General features: G+C 44.1%; 1 protein-coding gene across 3 annotated transcripts in view; it reads left to right on the top strand.

Annotated features, from left to right (window-relative positions):
* CDK19 (cyclin dependent kinase 19) overlaps nt 1–22,414 on the top strand; it is a 258,639-nt gene that overhangs the window by 25,338 nt on the left and 210,887 nt on the right. The gene's annotated exons all lie outside the window — the stretch shown is intronic.

Below are 22,414 nucleotides of genomic sequence, written 5' to 3'. Positions count from 1 at the left end.
AAATATATTCATTTAATAATTAGGTCTTACATTAAGCAATAATCTGTAGGCTTCACGTTTAATGGGCCTGATTCAGAGACGGACAGTAATGCATACGCAACTGTATATTCATGGATCGCAGTTGCTAAAATATGTTAATGCTTTCCAAAGCCTAGCCGAGCATCGGGACGCCCACTGCTGCCTTCTCATATCTGTAGGACGACGTGCAACAGCGTAAACATCTGTACCATCGATGCACATCAGGTAGTCATGCAGCATGTAAGTTAAGTCTGGCCAGCCGCAAACACTGCAGCTCTCCTGACACGCAGAGAGGTCTCATGCTGCGCTGGAGAACTCCATAACTAATTTATGCACGCCCATGAAACGACGTTTAAACGCTCAAACGCGCCTGCTTTTTTCCAACCACCTCCCCATTACCACCCCCAAACGCTAGCTACCCGTCACTCACTTTGCATGGGTCGTCTGTGCGCGCATGATTGCAATGCATTCACTTCATTTGCGCAGTGCAGCATTCCTGCATGTGCATTAGCAAACAATCGCTCGATCAGCGTAAAAATTGGCATCAGGCCCAATAAACAGATTCCTTCTCCCCCCCCCTCCCTAAAAAAACCCAGCCCTGACATCAAATAACTAGTGCTCAAAGGTAGCACAGAAACCTAAGTATTTTAAATACCCTCCTCCCCATATTTAATTTTCACCAAAGCATCTAGAAATAGAAAGTCCCATAACCCCAACCTCAAATTAACAGGCACCACCGTTCTATCACTATTAAGTTAAATTACTGCCACAAGCAAATAAATTCCCCTACCACTAAAGTAATGTCTCCACACCATTTCCTTATGAGCCCTCACTATCAGACAACCTTATCTCCATGGCGCTTTGTGGGACAGTGCTCAGATCAGGTGGTGTGTGCCACCCTACAGATGTCCCATCCAGCCAATTGGAGGTGAGACGGATGAGTGCAATCAGACTGAGGGCCCCATTTAGTATTCGCTAAAGGAGTTATAACATCCTTTCTGTATTTATCAAACTGTGGTAATACAACTGTTTGTCACTGCATCGCTATCGCCATCTTACCAGGCACTACGGGGTCCCCATCGGGTTAAACAGTCATGCACATACGCAGACTGATCGTCGTGCATGATAGAGTAGCATGTCGCTGGCAGTGATAGTCTGCCAACAGCTGAGCGAAGGACCCCGCCAACGAGGAGGACCTTGCCGGCGAGGTAAGTAAAGATGAATATCCGTGGCATATTCATTTGTATCTCTGCGACACTAAACAAAATATGCAGCTGGTATTTAGGTTAGTTGATAAATGGCGCCCTCAGTGCGGAGATTAAAGGAGCTACGGATTTCAGAGATAATCCGTTCCTCCAAGCACCTTTGGTATCCGGCAACATAAGTGACTGGCCCAGGGAGAGGTTCCGCCAAGTGCCAGCCAAAACAGCATTGCGTGCCACCCTGATTGCTGACCCTTGATGCATATAAGGCTTTTCTATTTGACTTAGAAACATAGAAAGTGTTATCAATATTAATAATGCATAAATAGTATCATTATTGAATTGTAAAGCGTTACTGTGCTTCACAATGCCAGACAGTGGGGAAAACAGGATATACATGTAACAGACATGCATGGTAAACAAAATAAATGCAGACACTAAAACATTGGGTCAGGAGAGCCTTGCACATAAGAGAGCAAGCTTGCAATCTAGTAGGAAGGGGACACAGCTGAAAGAAAAAGGAGTAAATGTTAGTAACCTGTGAGTTGCAGACAGGCATGAGATTTCAGTGATTTAGCAATAAATTTAAAGTAGCAATAATTTAAAAGACAAAACCAACATTTTTGCCTTATAAAATATTGAAGCTGCTTTAAACGAGCAGGCTATTACAGTGGTTCCCAAACTTTTTTAAATCACGGCCCCCTAGAGAATCAGCATTGTGTTCACGGGAAACCCCTAAGCCAAAAGTTTGTTGTTGAGAAATTCAGAATAAATGTAGTAAAGTGAAGTAAATTGTGCTTAACCTTTCGTCTGGGTACATCCTATACAGATAGATCTGCAGATGATGGTCGTCCATACACACTGAACGGCCATCATCTGTGTCTGGCTGCGGGTCCTGGCGGCCAGGGGACGTGTCGGGGGCGTGTCCTACCTCTCTCCCCGCGGCTGCCGCTGTGTGTGTACGGGCAGTCTGCTGAGCGCCCGTACGCACTTGCCGTTGGACAGATATGTGAGGCAGTAATGCTAACCTTTACACCATCTGTGCTGCCCGACATATCACGGGTACACACTGTCCGACAGGAAGCAGATATATTGGCCGATCGATTGATCGGCCAATATCTGTCAGTGTGTACCCAGCATTAGGCTCAAGGTACATACACACGTACCGATTTTGTAACCAACGATTTTCTGTCAGATTTTCCCTTGAAAAAGTGAACGATTTTTTTGAAGTTTAATAAACGATTTTTACAATGATGAACAAAAAATGTTCCTTCCCTCAATGAAAATCGTTATGTTGGACAGTCTGAAATGAACCACAAACGGGAGCGCGCTTGAACGATTTTCGTTCATCTTTATAACTCACAAACTGAGTGATTTTTTGAACGATAACGACGTCGTTCTAGTTAAATCATTCAATAAATCGTTACGTGTGCACGCACCTTTAGTTATGTGGTGGTGGACAGGTTTATGCCTCTTTTTGTCCACATATTTATATTACATTGACCATAAATAACTTGATTTGCTGGTGGACTACCAACTTGAGGCACCCCTGCAAGTGTCCTGAGGCACCCCAGTGCACAGTTTGGGAACCACTGGGCTATTACATTTACCCCTAAGTGTGGCACAGAGTGGAGTTTAAGACCATTGTGAGGGGACATTAGTGTGGGTAGGATAGATGGGAATAGGGTAAGCACTAATAATGAGTTTGTTTGATTTGGATTTTTTCAATTTGCATATGAGCTGATTGTAAACAATCTGGTTTCAGACACTGTATTGTTGACTTTATATATTTTTTTATACTGTAAAGAGCCAAGCATTTACATTGTTTTGAAAACTATTGTTTCAATTAGTGCTTACTGTTTGCTTCTAGCACAGTTTTTCTACCCAGTATGACTTATGCCGGGTACACACTAGACGATATGTCGTCCGGCCGGATCGGACGACATATCGGCCTCATCATCTAGTGTGTACCCTCAATGTCACTGACTATGTGCGCTCCCACAGGTGCATGCAGGTCCGATGGGCGATATCCATACATGAAATAATAATAATTCGGGCGCATAAGACAAGCTAATAACACGATCACCTTTGATATACCATAAAAGCAGCTCCTAACAGCGGTAAGATCTATATATCCCTCTAAACATAAAACCTTGAATAGTTTGGAAATGCTTCATTATCATATAACAATATAATACATGCTCAAATAAGAAGCATATAATAGAGGGGCAAGTGATAGTCCAAACAAGGAAGGCTAAATGTAAAAAATATAAAAATAAATTTTTAATAAAAATAAAGCATAATAACACACATTACACATAATAAACGTCCGACTGATGAAGAATAAATACGGCTGATTCAAAAAGTGTATTTTTATCCCCTAGAGGAGATCACCTCTGCAGTAGGCGTCTCCCAATGAACATCAAAAAGGAAAGGGAATAATGTAGATAAATAGTGATAATAAAATACATAAAAAAAAAAAAATATATATATATATATCTATCACAATCTTCAATTGTATGACTTGGTGATAATACGTTATAAAGCCAACCAGTCTTGAGTAGGATTATAATTGTGGTCTGAGTCTGGGTTTAGTAAATGCTGAAGCTGATTTGGAGAAATATTCACTTTAAGTCACTCCTTGTCTGCTGTTTAATTCCACAAAGCACAATGGGCCTGACTCTGACCCGCTCGCGAGCGTGCGAATGCGCGAGACCCGAATAACGACGGCCAAGCTGTCGTTATGGGTCTCGCACCAAAGGGGGCGTGCTGTCGATGGTGATTGACAGCATGCCCCCTTTGGTGGGCGTGCCGGGGACGTGGCTGCCCAGACGGAGGCGTTCCCATGGGAACGCCTACCGTCTGGGTCCGGCCCCACTGACATCACTAGTGATGTCAGTGGGAGTGCTTTTGGCTCTGATAGAGCCAAAAGCACTCCTGGGCTTGCGGAAGCGAGACCCTACCGCAGGGTCTCGTCGCAAGCCCGATGGTCGCGATGGTCTTGACCATCGCGACCATCATTTTGGCCGCTCGCATAAGCTGTGGGTGGTCACCCACAGCTATGCGAGCGGCCAGGAGGCTGCTCCAATTTTAGGTAGGAGGGCCCTGATTCAGAGCGAGCGCTCTTGTCAGAGCGTCCGGCTCTGAATCAGGCCCAATGTTTGTAGACATCACAGTCCAAACATGGTCTAATAGAGAGTAAATCAGGTGCTTAATATTTCAGGTCTTTCTGAGCTGATTCCATGCATGTGTGTGGAGCAGCAGACATTGATTATTGAGTTCAAGCTAAGCAGAAAGTACCTTATTGCCGGCCGGCTAGATGGGAACAAACAGCCTTCTGTAAATTCCAAAGAACACACGGCTTGTCAGCATTATAAGGTAAAGGCTGGATACTTGAAGCCGCTGATGTTCTAGACAGCTCCCGACTTCAGAGGGTATACATCAGCACTGTCCACCGCACTCCCGACTCCTTTGTAAGTCATCAGTTTGACAGGTATAGAGACCCTTTCTCCGCTTCATGAACCAGCGGTTTAGTCAGAGGGTTATTGTGTGTTATTATTATGTTTTATTTTTCTAAAAAAAATATTTTGATAATTTTTTACATTTAGCGCTCCTTGTTTGGACTATCACTTGCCCCTCTATTCTATGCTTCTCATTTGAGCATGTATTCTATTGTTATTTGAAAGTGAAGCATTTCCAAACTATTCAAGATATCCATACATGCCTACTCTCCTGAGAGTCGCAGGAGGCTCCCCGTTTTTTCGGGTAACCACCCGCACCCCCGTAACAGTAGGCATATCTCCTGCATCCCGCCCACTTCCTAGTGAAGTGAGCAGGATGGGGAGATTTTACGTGGAAATTTCAGGTCCGTAGGGAAGGGGCGGGGCTAAATGGTGCAAAACGCCTAATGACGATTATAATCTGGACCCGCCCCCGAAGATGAAAGCAGCAGCTCCCCTCTGGCTGCTCCCAGCAATGACGGTAAGTATGGCGATATCTTCAGCGGGGGGCCATGCAGCTGAATTCAGCACGCCCCCCACCATCGTGCCGTTGCTGCCGGCATCTGCAAGTGTTTATGTACTTGTCGATACTGGCACCCCGCCCGGTGCCGTCGCTTACGAGAGCGATTCAATCTAGACAACTTCTGGTGTGTACCGGCTCTTAGAACTTATTTGTTTAGTGAGTGTGACACAGGGTTACAATAAATGTAAACTATAAGACTGCAAAAAATGTGACTCAATGACATGAATTTGTGTTATGTTAGCAGTGTTGGAGTATGGTACAAAATGTTTTGTATTCAGATGGAAGAAGTGCAGTGTATTAATGGGTTCTTTGCTCAATGCATACTCTGTGTTCTCGTGTATCTAGTTTTGTGCCACCTACATGCCAAAAAAATACATTAGATTCTGTTTTTCAGGAAGCTATAGATTCTCGGTAGAGAAGCATATTTGAAATGACACTGCTATTTTAACTTGGGTAAAAAAGCCTTTTACCTTCCAAGAAAATAACTTTATTTGTGTACAACCTAATAGGGGGCAGAGATTAGTCATTTGCTTTTGCTTTCAATTGGACACCTTCCAGGAAGTGCATTTTGGGTGCGTGCCTACCAATGCAATAAAACCACAAAACTGTATGATAGTGACACATGTAATAAATACTCTTAGTGACCTAAGTTATTTATAATATACACAAGAAAGGTATGAGAAGTATTTTAGGAGATATAAATGAAGGAAGGCGTTGTCCTAAAGTTAGTAGTCAAGACTTTGAAGCAAAGTCATGTTCCTTGCACTACATGCAGCTACCACACAGTCCTGCAGAAGTAGGCAGAGACTGACTTTCCACTGTAATGTGTTTGTGCACCTATGTATGAGTAAGGTGCATTTCTGCAAAATAACATGTTTTTCTGGTTTGTAACTGATGATTAGTCTACAGCGTGTTTCTCAAGACTTTCATTCCTTAAACATAATAACAAAGGCGGAATCGCATCCAAGGACATTCTTTGTAATCTTTCTGACTATACTACACTTTGTTACGTTCAAAAATGATTTCAGGGAGACTGTGTAAGAAACACCTATGCAGCACATATAGCAGGATTAATGTATTGTCCTCTTTAGCAGATATTACTTGTGGATATTTTATATCTAGTTGCTTCCATATGTTCAAATTACTTATTTATAATCGGTTTGAATTTCTGCACAATAAAAAATTAACATTGCATTTTTTTAAAGCAGTAAAGAAATAAGGGTGTTTGTACTTTTACTACATTTTATATGAAAATGCAAATTACATCATTTTTTATTTACTCACCTATTCTCTGTTGTGTATATGTTCCTTTATTACATTATTGTATGTACATATAGGGTAATGTGCCTTCAGCATTTACTACTAATGATGTCAAACCACATCTCTGTTATTGAGGAGCATGGAATAACACATTTTATCCCTGATGAATACCCGTAGCAGAAATACTGCTGTATTTTCAGGTGAATAAATCTTGATGTACGTTAATTTGCATATCACATAAAGAGAAAAATGAAAAAATAGGTCTACATTTTGGATTGCATCAATGAGAGAAATTATCTATAGATTAGTAAATAATTATGTAAATTATTCAACATGAAATTATTGCACCTTTTTTCCAATAAAATCAGTAAACTACATACCTCTCAACTTTCCCGACTTCAGCGGGACAGTCCCGTTTTACAGGCACTTTCCTGCTGTCCCACTCACAGGCAGGGTGTAGCTGAGGAGGACACGCTAACACCGCTGCTCTGCATAGCTGAGCAGCGGTGAATGGATGACGCGTGCATGCGGCTCTTGAAGAGGCTGGGGGCTGTCCAGCCCCCAGAATGGCAAAAACATGGCATGGCTCACATTTCCAGTGAGGCCACGGCCCTTGCCAATAGGCCACACCCCTATTTCCGGGTGCAGACATCTCTCTACCTCATTTTTAAAAGCTGGGGGGTGAGAAACTATTTTAAAATTGTACAGTTGATTTGATAGTGTCAGGATTTGGCAGCAGGCTTCCCGTCACTTAGCTGTAAGATGGGTGACTTTCCTCTGGCAGTGATCTCATCGTTCCTGCAGCTCTATGGCAGCTGCACAGAGTTCACGACTGCTCAGTCTCCAGCACTTTTCCCTCCAGTTCTGTTCACTGGGTGCAGCCATCTTGGATTAGGTCAGCTGACCATCGAAAAATAAATCGAGCGATAGGACCCAATCATGTGATCTAGGCTACCAATCCCAGTGCACCAAGTGGTATACTTGGTGCACTCACAAGTTGCTAGTGAAATGTTGGACAAACCCTGTGTCCAGGATCCAGGGCACTCCCTGAAGAATCTGCTCCTGATCCTATTAACCCCTGCAGCACCAGTTCCAGCTTGGTTAACCCCTGCTGTAACAATTAAAGCTTGGCTAAACCCTGCAGCACAGTTCCAGCTTGGTTAACCCCTGCTCTACCAATTAAAGCTTAGCTAAACCCTGCAACACCAGTATCAGCATAACCTGTCCCAGGCTGGCATGCTAGCATAACCGGTCCCAGCCCCGGAACACCAGCATAACTGGTCCCAACCTGGTGTCCTAGTTAGCCCCCTCCCAGCCTGGAATACCGGCATTACCAGTTCCAGTCTGGCATGTCACCCCAGACAGTCTTCTACCAGTACTTTCTCTAGTCCACACCTCATGCAAAGGAGCTATATATTCCCGCCCATCTTCCTGCATACGGCACTCATTCCAGAACCAGTTCCAACATCATGCCTGGGAACACAAGAATTAAAAAATCTGACCGATAGGAAACAGTGTCCTAAAGTTGCTGTGTATTATCTGTTTTACAAACTGTATTAATGTCTTATTTGAGAGTGTATTAAGTGTTATTGCTCTCAAAGTAGTTCCAATTCTGGTATTTGTATATCCTTTGTATATCCTTCTCAGGTTTCCTTAAGGATGGTACTATGGAGGCCAATCACGGCTCATTTTACCCGGGATTGAATTAATCAATACTGGCCACAACACACAAACTCCAGTGCGGGCGGGTGCGGTGGTACAAGGGGGCCATAGCATCATCTGAGCCAATGGGACTAGTGCTCAGTGCTGCCCCCGGGCTGAAGACAAGCCGTGCCAAGACTTGCATTTTAAGCCCGAAAGTCACGGAATTGGAGGCACCAATCCTGGCATTTAAATCCCGCCTCTTTTTGTAATTGAATTGCTCGTCGGGCACCCCATTAGAGCCCCCGGGGAAAAAATTGAATCGCTCCTCTAGAGTCCGCCAGGTATACGATATTCTAATCACCAAAAGGGTAAATGCATTTCCCTTCTCATAATCTCTATACATGCACTTAGTGGCAAGATCCTATTGTTATACACCCAATACTGTGTAACTTTCAATGGACCTGATTCAGAGTTGTACGCTATTCTGACGTTCACGCAATTCATTGATTATTGGTGTTCTGCGCATGCCGCAATTCGCATGCGTGGCGTTTGCATTACTATTACTGTTGCAGTGAGGATTCATTCGCAAGTGATTGATAGGAAGCAAACGTTTTGTTGGTGGTAACGTGGAGTGATGGCTAAAATGTAGTCATGTTCCGCCAGTTTTCGGTGAGTGTTTCTGGCTGTGTCTGAGATCCCATACACAGATAACAGACTCTGGCGTCTCACTTGTGGCGGCCATTCTGAGTGACCATAGTAAGGGAATCAATGTTTGCATGTCTGTGTCCGATGCTGCAAATGTGTACGCAGTTGTGAACAACTGCAATGGCTGTGGTGGGTTTCTCAGTACATGTCACAGTGGCTGTTCCACTAGCATATTTCCGCAAATCCTTACCTGCAAAAGTCGCAGCTGTGGCAGCAATAGCGTACAAATCTGAATCAGGCCCAATATGTATCAGGGCCACTATCAGTAGGGGACTGCCGGACTGGAGTCCGGGGCCCGCCTGCTCCTACCGCACGGCGCCTGCTACTATTATTATTATATTATTATTTATTTATTTATACAAGTGTTCCGCAGCGCATTACAAAATATATAAACAATTATGTGACCAAAGAATTACAGTACAATAGAAAATGCAGGACAAGGACATGGATAATATACATTGCTACATTAGCGATCATAACACCCACATAAGCAGCAGAGCTTAAGCAACCAAGTGTTAGGTGCCCTGGTGGGGAGTAAGAAGTAGATGAAAGTTACCGATTGTTTCGCTGTGGTGCCCTAGTATACAGATGTGAGTGAGGGGAAGTGGACGTCCTTATGTTAGGCTGTGATCGCAATGCGATTGCAAAACATTGCATTTCACCGCTGATATTAGCAATTGCATAGCGTGTGTATTAGCAGAATAGCGATCCTTGCTGAATCAGGCCCTTCATTAATAAAACCAAATTATGAATTAAGTTACACACAGGTGCTTGCGTTGGTAACATTCCTAATTTATTTGCAAACGGCTACAGGTTTTGTAGTTCTACCTGGCCAAAGTACTGGCAGCAACCCATTTAAATTTGTGATCCCTCACCAATTAGCACAGTCTTTATATCCTTATACATTGTTGTTTTTTTTTGTATGAATAAGGTAGCGAGGGAAGAGAGGGTGGCTGCCTATTTTGTCAGTCCTTAAATGCGTCTATATACTGGACTCAAAATTTTTTGTTTGCAGCCCCATAAGGCTGTGTACAAAAATCCACGAATCCGGGGCGAGCCCATCTGTCGTTACTGGCGTTTCTATGCCGTTACAATGGCAACTCCCCCTGCGCGTTTCATTGAATTGACCCCTTAAGGCTCCCATACACGGTACGATTTTTTTACACGATTTCGATAGCTTGGAATGGCCAATCGTGTAAAAAGTGCCGTGTGTGGTGATGATCATGATGCCAATACGCGCCCCGCCATCGTACATCGTCGTCGCTGATCAATTGAACCTGCAGAAAGATATTGACCTATCTTTCACAATTTGCCACACATCGTTTCGTGTGTGCACGATGAACAAAATGATGGACGATATGTTGTCACTTTTCCTCCCATTATTTAAATTCCATCATCGTGAGGTTGTTTGCTACAAATGATATATCGTTTACGATCTGCAGTCATTTACAACCCATCTATGTCGTTTGTACAATCGTTCCGTGTGTGGGCACAATATCGTTTGACCGGGAGAGTTCAGGAATTCAAGGGAAATAGCAAACAAGATTGGAACGTTTGCAAATCGCACCGTGTATGGGGAGCCTTTAGTTTAATTTAAATGCTTCTTGTGAATGTCAAGGCAGAATGTGTGGAGAACAGCAATAGTTCCCTCTTTACATATTTAATTGTATCCAAATGTATCACTGTAAGCATGTTTGTATCAATGTATGATGCACTGCATAGCTAATAGACAATTGTGTCTAAATATAGCACTGCTGTCATGCTAAGGGCCATTCTTAGTAAAAATAACAGTAAATAATGACAAACTGTATGCAGATCACAGTAGATAATCTTCACCATTTAAACCCAAACCTGTCCAGAATACTTCCATCACATTAATCTGAATATGGCAAATTGTTGTTCTGTCATATAGAGGACCCAGAAGAAGGACTCCCAAATTGCAATTAACTATTGATTAATAATGTTTGACTATGAATTTATTTGTGGAAATGTTGGATAAATGTTGCATGCACTTCATCTTCCTACTTTATTCTTACCACATTGAAGTGTGTTCAGTTATTAGTTCTATTACATTGTTTGGTAGCACAGTGAAATGTCTTGTGTAGGTTGATGCAGATGTTTCCATTTGCTACTGCTTTTTATGATGACACTGTGTACCACAAATACATTGATCTGGTTGATATGGAAAATCCCTTAAGGCTAGGTTTTCATTTTGGTTCAGTAGAGCTTATTAACTTCCAGTGTACGGACATGGCGAGCACTAAACCAGTTAGTCTAAAAATGTAAATACGCTTGACAAAAAATGTCAGGAAGTTTATGAGCACTGAGGAGTAATGTTTACTTTGATAAATGCATGGAGCACTAACGTGAGAATGTCGGGAAAAAGTAGCAGTGTATTCATTTGAAGTGTTCAACATAGACCAGGAACGACAAATCTCAAAATAATGCTATGTTTAAATATAAGAACTTGTTAAATGTGGAACTAAGGGCGTGATTCTGCATGGATCGCTATTGCAATCGCAGCTGCGATTACGCATGCAGCAAAAATATGCTAATGTTTGCAGCCGCTTTCTCACATCCATAATACCTCGCAGTCCTTTGTATACTGTACATCGCTAACATTGAGTAACATCGGATCCTCACGCCAAATTACAGCAGCTTTGTACATTCAGTCCTCTTAGGTATAAAAAGAAAATCTCATCACAAATGGGAAAAACAGGATAAGGCAAATAATATAATATTGTGGGGCCCTTTTAAGCATGTTATTAATTAGGGACCTAGTTTGCAAAATGCTCTTAATTGGGGGCCCTACTGTGTAACATACTCTTAATTTGAATCCCTACTGTGTGTCATATTATTTATTGGGGGCCCCACTGTGTGACATACTCTGAATTGGGGGCCCCACTGTGTGGCTTACTCTAAACTGGGGGTCAGGGATGGGCATGTGGCCGAATCTGATGGGCATGTCAGGTTGTCCATGCAAGTTTTCATAAATTTTATTTGCGGGGCTCCTAAATTTCACAACATTTTTAAAATAGTGCTAATGCATAGAGTGGTATGGCTATTGTGCAAATATGCTGGCTATGATAATTGAAATATAAATAAAATTATTGAGTACTCACAGACATTGTACAGAGTTTGCAGCTGCAAGCAGAATAAGGGCCTGATTTTGAGTCACACACAGGTCCATATGCGGCTGAATGCGGAATGTAATAGTAACTAGGCATGCATCTTCATGTATACACAATGCGCCGCCCCATGTTGTTCTGTTCACCAGTGCAGCCGTCATAAATAGAATCGGCACTCACACCTACCTATTGTTGATTTCAGAAGATCCATCTGAAATGGGCATCACTCCTCATAAACTACTATACTCTCACAAGACTGTTATGTTTCATGCATACAAACTGTTACCTCCCAGTTGACACCATTTTATGTATGGCGAGAAACGTCTGAGATCCCTCCAACTCAGAATCCTGTAGATCTGTGAAGAAGCGTATGTTCACTATGGAGCATGTGCAGTTTGCTAAAATTCCCTAGATGCAACATATGTTCCTGAGTACGACTCAGAATCAGGCCCTGTTTATAGCTCCTTTACGGATGTATTTGTGTAGCAAAATTGTTTACAGTCTTTTTGGGGACCCAGATATCTTATCGTAAAATCTTGTCCTGTTAGTCCCAACTTCGCGTAGCTCTATAGAGATTTGTCTTTCAGCTCTTTGTCGTGATCCTTGCTGCTGTGAAGTGCACAGTGATGTACATGGAACGCAGCAGGACCTGGAATTATGGAAGCTGGCCTTTGTCAAAATGGTCTCTATCCAAAGCGTTTCGTTCATGGCTGGATTTTTTCCTGTGTAAAAGGTCAGTAATTGTACATAATTATAAATACCTACCTTTTACACTATGACCAAACCCAGCCAGGGATGAAAATGTTGGATAGCGTAAATGCCGGAGATAGTAAGTACATGAATTTAAGTTTTGCAGTGGCTTGTGTGAGGTACATAAACATTCTGGAAATATTTCTTAGATGTATGTAACAAGAAAGACACTGAAGCAGCAAGCATTGAGGGGTATTGTATATTGTTGTGTTTTCAACATAAATAGAGATGTCGGGTAGGTACAGATGTGTCCTCATACACCTAGCGTCAAAACGCCACGTGGTGCCAGAAATCTGGCGCGAGAGAGCTGGCAGGTCCCGTGCGACTCTGCTAGTGCTGAGCATCTTTTTGGTGTTCTTTTTGTTGCCAGAAAATGCATCGAAGTTGCAATGCGATGTACTAGAACGCACCAGGTGACTGCGCTGATTAATTTGACATGTGAAACTTGTACATCTGTGTTTGACTGAGTCTGTATACAAAGCACAATAGAATTTGGGGTGAAAAAAATTGTGGCCACTACATTGTAGCACTTCACATACAGATACAGACTCCGTCACACACAGATATACAAGTGTCACATATCAAATTAATCAGTAAAGTCTTGTGGTGCGTCCTAGAACAAGACGTATTTGTGGGCAAAAAAGATGCTCGGCAATAGCAAAGTCGCACGGGACCTTTTGCCGAGAGGGGCTGTAGCAATAGTGTATGAGGACACATCTGTAGCTTCTGCTGGCTGGTGGGAGTTAGCTTAGTTTTTGCTTGAGTTTGTTGAGAGGACACTGAAATTGAATTATCAGAAATACTTTGAGTAATGCAGGCCATCATCGATCATATGGGATCCAGAGAGGATTGACAGATTTTGGGTATCATCTACTTAAAGATGATATTGAAATACAAAAAATCTTGTTTTCCAAGAAAAGTGGCATGAATAGAGCAGATCAGAGGGCCTAGGACCGAGCCTTGTGGTAATACAACTGATTGGTGAAAACCAGTGTGTCCTCACTGATTTTGAGTGATCATATCATTGGCCACCATAACCAGCTTACTTTGCGGAGTGTAAGAATTGAAATCCTGACTGAAGATATAGGATGTGTGAGTTCAGGAAAGTCTGCCAAGAAGCATGGAAGGGCATGGGAGTTGAGAGATGGCACAATAATATATGAGAGCGTTTGGGTCAAAATTTCTATTTTTCAGAATAGGAGTGAAAGATCACAGATTTTTGTTACATTTATGATGAGCACAGGTGACAGTGATCAATTGACTTATGATGTTGAGTCTAGTGGACAAGCCGTAGAATGGGAGCAGAAGAAGTGTAGATACATCATCTCCATTTGTGGGATAAATTGAAGAGAATTTGCCAGAGATTGCAGGAAACACATGGAGGAGGTTGTTTCTTATACATTGTGGTTTGTTTTAATGTAGGAAGCCAGATGTTGGGCATAATTGTGGCAGGAAGGGTTGGTTTGGGAGGGGTCAGAATAGATTTAAATGTAATAAAAGGCCTTTGAGGTTAGTAGCCTGACCGGAGAGAAGATATTTACAGCATCTATGTTTGGCAGTAGCCAGAGCATTTTGGTGGTAGATAACGGTATATCTTTGAAAGTCTAATACTGGGTACACATTTGTTGATATATCGTTTGATCAGCGAATTATATATCACGAGTGCATCTGCAGACGTGTACACCCGATATTAGTGTTCACTCTAGCTCCGGCGTGAGGCAGGGCGCCGGAGCTAGAGAGGGCATGTTCGTGCGCGACCGAGAAGGGGGCATGGTCATTGAAAAGGGGGCGTGTCTATAAGACGCATCCTCTTTTTTTGTCACTCTTGGCGGCGTGCCCGGCACTTACGGACATGCCGGGCAGCCCCCAAGCGCTGCAGAAAGGGAGAATAGATGCCGGGTGCATGCGCCCGGCGTCTATTCTCCGGCGGTGACCGGGTCACCGCATATTTCTTCACCCGCGGGACACTGCGACCCGCGGGTGAAGACTGCTCCCGCAGGCTGTTAGGGCAGGGCGCTTTTTGCCCTCCTTCTGGAGGGCAGGGCGCTTTTTGCCTTCCAGAAGGAGGGCAGGGCGCCACGCCCCGCTAAAACAGCCTAGCGGGAACGCTACGATATGTATGTGAACGACGTAATCTGCATGTGTGTACGGGCGACCCATCGACCTCCCATACTCTTGCTGCAGGGAGCACCAACACTGACATCTTCACTACCTATCAAGTTGTGATGTTAGGCCAGACATATTGAGTGGCTGATTGGTAAATGTGTATAGCCCAGATGGGGAACAGGCGAAAGCCTTTTTTTTTTTTTTTTTTTTTTTTTTTTATTCAACTTTGCAAGAAAGTTAGTTTTGGGAGGTAACACATTCAATGCTAAGAGCAAATAGTAGCTTGTACCACTTGATGAAGGGCTTTGGCCATTGTTTGGTTAAGACACTGCTCTGCCAGTCACGAGAGGGTAAGGTGGGGAGATAAGTTTTTTTCATAGTGGTAGAGGGTTGTTGAAAAATAAAAGAACATAGTTTTCTGCTGCTATGAGAAGACTTGAAAGAGTTCCAGAGCAGAGTAAACAGCACAATAAATCACAATTCAATTTATGTGCTAAAGTGGACACTGCATTGTTTGTTTGCACCTATTTCTTACCTATTTATCTGTGAGATACAACACTGTGTAGCAGACACCAGTGACTCATTATATTTGGCACAAATTCTAATTTCCATCTCTAGTTCTGGCCTACTGTGCTAGTTTCTGTATGTAGAATATGAGTTTTGTCACAATTTAGATCCTTGAGCATGGACTGTGCTACATAATGTACATACCTCACCCATATGCTACAAGCCTAGTCTGATCACCAAATGATCTTATGCAAGTCTCTGTAAACACACCCTATTCTATTTATGCAATGCTGTTGTAACAATTAATGGCACAATTTTGTTTATATAATTATCTTATTTTTGTAAGAATCTTGCTTACAAATGATTTCTCTCTCTGGTCTGCTTAGTCAGATGGCTGCTTTAATTAATCACAGATACACTATAATACAACAATTGACACACTCCTTGGCTTCCTGACATTAGCTGAACCCACCAGGCCTAGCTATTGTCCGGCTGCTATTCAGCGTCAGAAGCCCCGCCAATCGGATGTCTTTTTATCCTCCCCGCACATCCCAAACCAATCGCATCCATGTAGTGCACTTGTGTGTAGGACCCTTCCTGCAGGTATCATCAGGATATTTAAGCCTGTCTGCCTATTTTTCTAGGGAATGAGTTCTGTTGTGGACATCAAAGTGGCAAAGCACCCCCTTTGCAAACATACCTTTCCCCTTAGCTTTGTCATACTTGGCAAAACGGACTCTTGTCCCAGAAAAAAAAAAAAATTTCCAACTCCCCATCTCTTCCTTTCTCTCGGGAGGAGTTTATAGCTGAGGAAAAGAACCAGTCTTTCCTTGGCCTCCACTCTCTGGGACAACTGTGGGATCCGTCCCAGAGGCACCTGTTTGCAGAAAAATCTAGCCTCAAAATTACAAGGCTTCTTTCAAATCCTTCCATGCGGTCTCTGAGGATTTGGACCTGTCCGGATTGTTCTTATTAAGGAATTCTGTCAATGAAGCGGCTCGGATAGCGAAGTTTTGAACAAACCGCCGGTAGTAACAGACCAAAGCCAGGAAAGTCCATAGATGAGATTCCTAGTTCTGACTATGGATGACTATGTCATCGAGGTAAGCGGTGGCATATTCTAAGTGAAGTTTCTGCAGTTTATCCATTGCCTGCTGGAACATGGCTGGAGCCCCATGCAAGCCAAACGGCAGCATCTTGTACTGGAACAGCCCTTCTGGTGTCAAAAAGGCTTTTTTGTGTTTGTTTGAAGTAGTGAGTGGCATTTGCCAGTACTCATTTGTTAAATCTAGGATAGTCAAATACTGACTACTGGCGAGCATTTCCAGTAGCTCATCCACACGCAATTTCGGATATGTGTCAAACCTGGACACCTTGTTTAACTTCCTAAAATTGTTACAGAAGTGCATGGCTCCCGAGGGTTTTGGTACAAGGACTATTATTCCACTCAGTGGACTTCTCCACTACCCCGAGTTGTAACTTGTCCTCCACCTCTAATTTCACTGCGGCCCTTCTTGCCTCAGATATTCTGCAAGGTCATTGCTTAACTACAAACCCTGGTGGGGTGACAATATCATGTTCAGTTATCTTGGTACGCCATGGAATAGCCCAGAAAACATCTTTATTTCGAGCTACCATTTTTAACGCTTGTCGTCTGTGTCTGGGAACACTCTATGGTAACTGTGCAGTCCTCAGTTTTCATTGCTCCCAGCGTTGGGGTTTCCTCTACCCATTGCTTTAACAAGTTGACGTGATAGACTTGCTCTAGCTGGCGTCTACCCAGCTGCTGTACCTGATCATTTACAGGTCCTACGGCTTCATAAGGGCCTTGCCAGTGCGCTTACAATTTGCTCTCTTGGGTGGGCACCAGGACAAGCACCTTGTCACCTGGATTAAAGGTGCGTATGGTGGCTCGGGTGTCTAACTCCTCTTCTGCCGCCCCTGTGCTTCTTGTTTTACCAACAGACCGATTTGTTGTAAATGATTGTACAACTGATCCACAAACTCTACAATAATTGGTTCCTTGGGTCCCTGTTGTTAGCATCCCTCTATGAGAATATCCAAAATTCCACGGGGTCGTCTTGCAAGCAGAAATTCAAAGGGACTGAACTCTGTTGACACCTTGTGGTACCTCCCATACTGCAAACATGAGGTAATGCAACATGGTATCCCAGTCTCTCTTAAGCCATAGCTTGCCTAATCATTTTTTAAGGATCCTATTGAACCGCTCAATGAACCTATCCATTTGCAGGTAATAGACAGAGGTCTGTAAACTCTATCCCTAGCAATATACATAACTCCTTCATTAAACCCGACATGCAGGGAATACCCTGATCCATTATGATTTCTTTTGGGACTCTTTTGGGTATCACCTCAGGATATCGTTGTATGCATAATCAACTACCAGGACATTTTGATGTCCTTGGGCAGACTAGGTCCATGGCAATCCATTTAAACTGAACTGTGATTATGGGAAGAGGCACCGGGGATCTTGTTAATCTGAAAAGATGCAGCTTTGCTGTCTCAACATAGCTGTCTTATTCTCTGATCACTCCAACGTGGAATTTCATAATATGAGAAACAGAATAAAATACAATGTGTTACACAACTGTCTTGACAAAGACGCCAGCGAGCGTTGAAACGATTTGTGAGTGATTGTGGGAATACACTCCATGCCCATGAAGCCTACCTATACACCTCATTAGAGCACTCGGGTTCTGTTACCATCTGAAAAGTGTATGGATCAGGCTAAATTACTATCTGGGTATGGATGTATTATTTCCAGTTTTTTAAATATATGTATTGTATATTAAAGGATGATTTTTATCAACATCCTGAAAATTTTAATTTCATATATGACCTATGGGAAGTTGAAGAAAATATATGGAGTAAAGAGACCTTTATGATACTGCTTTATGGTCATTTTAAGTCAGCTTCCAGTATGCATTTTCTTATATATCCCTGTCCAGTGCACCAGGGTGTATTTACTATATGCCATCTATTGCAGAACACGTCCTTGGGATTCTGCAGGCTATCTATATAGTTTTTGTGTGTATCAGAACAGACAGTTGTGTAACACATTGTATTTTATTCTGTTTCTCATATTATGAAATTCCACGTTGGGAGTTATGAGAGAATAGGAGAGCTACGCTGAGACAGCAAAGCTGCATCTTTTGGGATTATCATCTTCCTTTGGACTTTTACCTCTAAGCGCTTATGGTTTTTCTTTGTTGTATGTGTCTATATGAAGTGGTGTTTCACTAGTTAAACCAGAGCTGCTGTGGGGTGTTGCTCCCTATACTTGAGTGTTTTTTATTGTTATTGTTCTTGGTAATCTGGTTTAGGGCAGTTCGCTGGCACACGGCGCAGGCTTGGCGGTGTCTCTTGACCGCCATGCTGATTCCAGCCAGTAAAATCTCTGAAGCACCCAATTGAGAGTTTTCTCCTCCCAAATGCCCCCACATAAGGTGTGTGTATGGGCCGCTGCCAATACTAAAGGGTCATGTACCTGTGGTAATAAGGGCTGATTATTTTCTCCTGTACCACTGCTGCCCTATGTAGCAGGTCCCCTTCTACTATAAAGTATGGTTTTCCCTCGGCTTGTCTCTCAACTTCCCGTACTTCATTCACATTCACCACATATCTATAGGCATTTTTCAATGCACTATCATTAAGCTGGTCTCAAGCAAAGTCCTGGAGGGATACAGTCCTGGAAACTGGGGGCCAATCGTCTCCACCAGCTGACAAAGTTTCTGTTTCCTCCTAACTTTCCCTACCCAGGACTACTTCTTCCCGTTTTCTAAACGCTGGTCTAGATACAGTCAAAGCCTGATACCCAGGCTCCAGATATTTCTGCTTGGTTTCTCCCTCCGGTTTCAGGGTATTAAAAACAGGATTAAGTTGGGCCGGACGTCTGGCTTGTGACTCAGTTGCCAGCATGTCCGGACCGATCTGGTCAACAACTTCCCGGAATGGGGTATTGCAGCATTGATACTATTGCAGGCACCATTTGCAGCGCTTGTCCCCTCGCAGTAATGGGAAGGCAGACACGGTCATATTCCTTGGTGGCCCTGTGGTTGCATAAGATTTTTTACTGACGGTAGCTGGGTCATTAAGCTTTCTGGAACTACGGTGCTGGATGCTGGATACCGAGGTGATTTCACTGCCCGATTCCACTAATGCTAACATCGCCTGTTGTGTCAGGATGGTCATTCAAAACAGCAATGGACTACCCGTGGATGAGGACATAGTAAAACAGGTCCCTGTTACTCCTATCTGCACCAGAATCGCATACTTTAGTTGCGGATAACTCGCTGCCTGTTCTTCATGCGTTTCCACATAGGCCCGATGTGCCAAGCTCATCCAGTAAGGAGCCAATTTTTCCACCCACTTCTCTATTGCAGTCTTTTCAAATGACAACAGAAATAGCTCAATGTTGCCCGAGGGTGTCATCTTTTTTATGACGGCAGGCCCGTGCTCACCCGGTCATAGTGACTGAGCTCTGCCTGCAACAGTCTGTTGCTCTTCACCTGGGCCTTGTCGATGGCTAACATTTGGGCCTGCTGTGTGGGGACCACATTAGTTAAGGCCCGGAGGATTTCCTCCATCTTGCTATCCGAGCTGATGGAATAGCGAAAAATCCCTTCACTTACACCGACAGGCCAATTTTCTGACACTTATAGAGACTTAGCTGCTAGTGGGTGTGTATTACCTCCTGGGGAGGTATCAAACAACAAAAAAAAAGTTATCTGTAAATGGGTTTGCACAGCTTACACGTAGGAACCAGTTCCCCTTAGCTTTTTTCTGCACCGGTAACTGCACCACACCAAGGGTCTCATCCAGACCCGCTTGCAAGCGCTTGAGCACTCGCAAGCGGGTCGATGATTTGCGCATGCGCAAGCCCCAGAGCGAGAGAAAAATTATCTTGCTCCGGGACTTACTACAAAAGGGGCGGCCGTTTTGCAGGCGGGGCGGGGAGGTGGCTACACAAATGGAGGCGTTCCTGACGGAACGCCTGCCCTTTGGGGGCGGCCCCACTGACATCACTCGTGATGTCAGCGGTGAGCTTCCGGCTCTAATAGAGCCGAAAGCTCACTGGGGCGATGGTCGCGATGGTCTTGACCATCGCGACCGTCATCCTGGCCGCTCGTTAAAGATATGGGTGGTAACCCACAGCCTAGCGAGCGGCCAGGAGGCCGGATCATTTTTTAGATGCGGCCGCCATCATTCAGAGCGAGCGCTCGCATTTTGCAAGCGCCTCTGAATGAGGTTTAACAAGGCAGGGAGAAGAGGAGAGGGAATAAAACTGAAGCACACTTTGCTTTCTCCTTTAACCCTTTCCCTGCTGGTCCAAACTTGCAAATGAAACCGATCTTATGGGCCGGTTAACCTGACTCGCCCACCCAGCAGGCAGCATCTAGTTTCTACCACACGGAACGCGGCTGGCAGAAGGAACCCACAAATGACACCACTTTGTAAGAATCTGCTTACAGATGACTACTTACTCTGGTCTGCTTAGTCATATGACTTCGTTATTCAGTCACAGTTGCAATGTGGTACAACACTTTAAACTAGAGATGAGTGTTCGGATTCTGTGGAATCCGAACCGCTCCGAACATAGGGGATCCGAGTCCACCCAAACCCTGTTCGGGTGTTCCCCGCCTGACTCGGATCCCCGTTCGGGGCCGAACGGCGGCCTCCTGATGTCGGATTCTCGCAAGAGAATCCGACGTCAGGGCTCCTCTGTGATAGCGTTCTGCCCTACACAGACACAAACACACAGCCGCCAGCGGCAGCTGTGTGTTTGTAATAGCAGCCAATGAGAGTCAGGCAGACTCTCATTGGCTGCTGCGCCCCCGGAGGGAGCCGGCTGGAGCTCATTCATTCCGGCTCCCTCCACGCTTAATACAGCAGAGCAGAGCGGACGGCGGCAGGTGTGGGGATTTAGGTAAGTTTCTTTTTTTTTTTTTTTTTTTATATATATATACATGTGTGTTTTTAAGGGGGCGCTACTGGGGGCCTGCTAATAGGGGCCTACTACTACTGGGGGCCTACTACTACTGAGGGCATACTACTGCTGGGGGGGCATGCTAATGGGGCATACTACTTGGGGGCATGCCAATTGGGGCACTACTACTGGGGGGCACTGCTACTGGGGGCATGCTAATGAGGGACTACTGGGGGCACTGCTACTGGGGGACATACTACTGGGGGGCATACTACTACTGGGGGCCTGCTAATGGGGGCAGTACTACTACTGGGGGCATACTACTACTGGGGGCCTGCTAATGGGGGCACTGCTACTGGGGGGCATACTACTACTGGGGGCACTGTATAGGGGGCCCTACTACTAAGGGGACTGCATAGGGGGCACCACTGCTGGGGGCATTGTGTAAGGGACACCACTGCTGGGGGCATTGTGTAAGGGACACCACTGCTTGGGGCATTGTATAAGTGGCACTACTACTGTGGGCATTGTATAAAGGGCATTACTACTGTGGGCTTTGTGTAAAAGGGTCACTACTGTGGGCATTGTGTAAAAGGTGGACTACTGTGTGTCGTAACATAAATAAGAGAACTACTTTATGATGTAATGTGAATCAGAGGCACTATGTGCGGTATAAGGTGAATAAGATTGTGCACTGTGGCTCTGCTGGCCGTACCCCACTGGGTAGGTGCACTACTTTTCATTTCTGCCACTGTCGTGTGGCAATGTGTCATAGATGTGCTTTAAACTGTGGTGTCTGTGCCGCTGCTTTGTCGCTTGGTAACCAGTCAGCTCACTGCAACCTTTGGCCAATAATGGTGAAAACTATAATATAAACTGTAAGGTGGTCTAAATTGACTGGAAATTAAGGTTATTGAGGTTAATAATACGCTAGGAAGAAAAAAAAGCCCAATTTATGTGATTTGTAGCTTTTTTTTTTTGTCAATTTTTGTAAAAAAATCCAAAGCCAGTCACCGCAGTTTGGCAAATCCAAAGCCGGACGACGAATTAGAACCAAATCCAAATCCGGCAAAAATGGTTCGGCACACATCCATGCTGACTGCAGTGCATCCCACAGCTGCTGG

The sequence above is a fragment of the Taudactylus pleione genome, unplaced genomic scaffold, assembly GCF_031769625.1.
Source record: "Taudactylus pleione unplaced genomic scaffold, aTauple2 ptg000046l, whole genome shotgun sequence".
NCBI lineage: Eukaryota > Metazoa > Chordata > Amphibia > Anura > Myobatrachidae > Taudactylus > Taudactylus pleione.
This window is presented reverse-complemented; position numbering and strand designations above follow the sequence as displayed.